The sequence below is a fragment of the Caretta caretta genome, chromosome 3 (genome assembly GCF_965140235.1).
Source record: "Caretta caretta isolate rCarCar2 chromosome 3, rCarCar1.hap1, whole genome shotgun sequence".
NCBI classification, from domain to species: domain Eukaryota; kingdom Metazoa; phylum Chordata; order Testudines; family Cheloniidae; genus Caretta; species Caretta caretta.
The window spans coordinates 122,241,940-122,244,940 of record NC_134208.1 but is presented as its reverse complement, the minus strand read 5'-3'; positions in this window follow the sequence as shown (position 1 = coordinate 122,244,940).

Below are 3,001 nucleotides of genomic sequence, written 5' to 3'. Positions count from 1 at the left end.
CCCACATTGTGTGCGGGAACTTATTGTTCTTCAGGAAAAGAGCTATTAGAGAAATATCTCATCAAAAAAGTTTGAGCAAGTGAGGCCCCTGCCCAGCACATCCATGTTACAAGGATTTAAAACATCCCCTGTAGAAAACAAATAGAAAGTTTCAACAAATGCAAGGTGAGTCTTTAGAAGCCATCTAACGTTGGCTTAGGACTGGAGAATACACGCTGCTAGTCTTCACTTAGTAATTAACTGCCTCTAGACCTGAAGATTCCCCAAGTTGTGACAGAGCGTCCCTGTCTGCATGGGAGATAACTGTTTTTAAGACTATCGTCCATGCCACACCCACCAATCAAACTCCGCTTCTCCTGCCACAGTGAGTTCATATCCACATACAACACCACTAGACAAATGCCTCCAGCATTTAGCTCCAGGATAATCACCAGCTCTCGGATCTGTAGAGTTGTTGAACTCTTTGTAGGGGCTGGCCGACAGATGCAATCACACAGCCTTACAGCCACGCTGCATTACACCAGGATTTCACAATCAGGTTTATTTTGTTTCCAGGATTTCCCTGCAGTGCAGCACAGGTGGGCAAGGTTTATTTGCCTTCCCTTATGTGCTGAAATGGTCCATTACCTTGGAGCTGAGGGCCTCATCAAGAGAATTCCAGCTCCTAAATCTGCAGTGAATTGAGTCTGAACTTCTCCCTTGCGTTCGGTCAGGAGAGGGAATCCAGATCAGTCTAGAATTGGCTTATTCCCTGCTTCTAGAAGAGACCCAGAGAAGGTGCCTAGCACTTCTTCATTCCCCATGTCACGCACAGGGCAGCATCAAAACCTAGAGAACAGAGACAAATTGGAACAAGGAGTCCTTGTGGCACCTTAGAGACTAACACATTTATTTGAGCATAAGCTTTCGTGGGCTAAAGCCCACTTCATCAGATGCATGCAGTGGAAAATCAGTAGGAAGAGATTACACACACACACACACACACACCAACACACACAGAGAGCGCATGCATGAAAAAAATGGGGGTCTGCCATACCAACTCTAATGAGACTAATCGATTAAGGGGGGCTATTATCAGCAGGAGAAAAAAAACTTTTGTAGTGATAATCAGGATGGCCCATTTCAAACAGTTGACAAGAAGGTGTGAGTAACAGTAGGGGGAAAATTAGCATGGGGGAATAGTTTTTAGTTAGTGTAATGACTCATCCATTCCCAGTCTTTATTCAAGCCTAATTTAATGGTGTCCAGTTTGCAAATTAATTCAGGTTCTGCAGTTTCTCATTGAAGTCTGTTTTTGAAGTTTTTTTTTTTTTTAATAATTCTGACTTTTAGGTCTGTAATTGAGTGTCCAGGGAGGACAAATTGTTCTGCCTTCTTCTTTAGGAGGGAAACTGAAGAAGCCTGGCCTCTGCTGCCCCCTAGTGCTAGGAGATGACCCAGAGAAGACTTCACACCAGAGCCAGCGCTTGGGGAGGAGATTACAGAGATTCAAACGTCCTCCTTCTTGCTCCTGCACCCAGTTTCCCCAAATCCTGGGATGGGCTATGATAAAAGTCCAGGATTCTGATATGGGGGTGGGGGGGAGGGAATACCTGGATTTTAGCCATTGCCTTCTTAGTACAGCTGAAGGGCTGCTTCAACTCAATATGCAGCATGAAGAGATTTACCAGTTCAGATTCAAATGCTTCCTAGGTGCATCTAGTTTTCAGTTAGTCTAGCTGAACAAAAAAAAAGGGGGGGGGGGCTTATAACTGGAGGTTGGAAGCAGTAAATGAGGCAGCACACATTTATTCTGCTCTCTTCTTTACCCATCTCCATGTCTCTGACCTTCTGCCATCTCCACTTTCCTCCACCCAGCTCTACCCACGTTCACTGTGGGTCTCTCCAATATTATCCTACTCCGCATTACTTTCTTCTGCAGTTTAGGGCTTTTGATTACCCCCATTCCTTCTCACATTCCAGGCCTATCTCCCAGCCCTTTGAACACACTCCTTTCAAAAGATTATAAACATATTGGAGGCGAGAGGCTTTAAATGGATTATTAAACTCTTATGTTTAGCAAAACAGTCTGATCAAGTGCAATTAGAAGAGCAGTTATTGAACACTGTTAAACTGCCTCTCTACAAATGTAATTTCTCATCCAAAAAGGGTCATTAAAATTCCTTTTCCTGACTGAAAAACATCTGACACCTCGTATATAAACTAAGGGGCATGTAATATATGAAGTAGTCATTCCAATTATTAAACTACTTCTATAGACAGGAATTGCCAGACTGGATCAGGCAGTGATCCATCTAGTCCTATATCCTCTCTCTGACATTGGCTGGCACCAGATGTTGCAGAGGGAAGTGGGAGAAACCTTAGAGTAACAATTATGGAATAACTGGCCAACATAAGCAGTTTCTTCCTAACTTCCATTTATTAGAGGCTACTTATGCCAGGAAACATGAGAACTTTTATCTCCCTCTCAGACACTGTCTTTATGTCGTGGTTTTGACTAGATAGGGGACTATGAAAAGTTTCTCTTCATTTTCATGAACTGCTGATAACTTGAAGGCACCAGTAATTACTAGATGTCTTCCTGCTGACTTTAGCCAGTGGATTGGCTGTGATACCTCGACATGGAGAGACAAGTTGGGTGAGGTAATATCTTTTATTGGACCAACTCCTGTTCGTGAGAGAGACAAGCTTTCAAGCTTACACAGAGCTCTTCTTCAGGTCTCTCAGAGCTCTGTGTAAGCTTAAAAGCTTGTCTTTCTCACCAACAGAAGCTGGTCCAGTAAAAGATATTACCTCACCCACTTTGTCTCTCTAATATTCTGGGACCACCATGGCTACAACTACACTATATACCTTGACATATACACTTCAATGTTCTGCACACCACTGGCCCGGTTCTTCTCAAAGCTCCAATGTAATCAGCATATCTGCAACAGGATCCTAGTTCCAAGCGTAACTAAAGAAGAGGGCGTTGAATTCATTGTTTACTTAAAGGGGAATT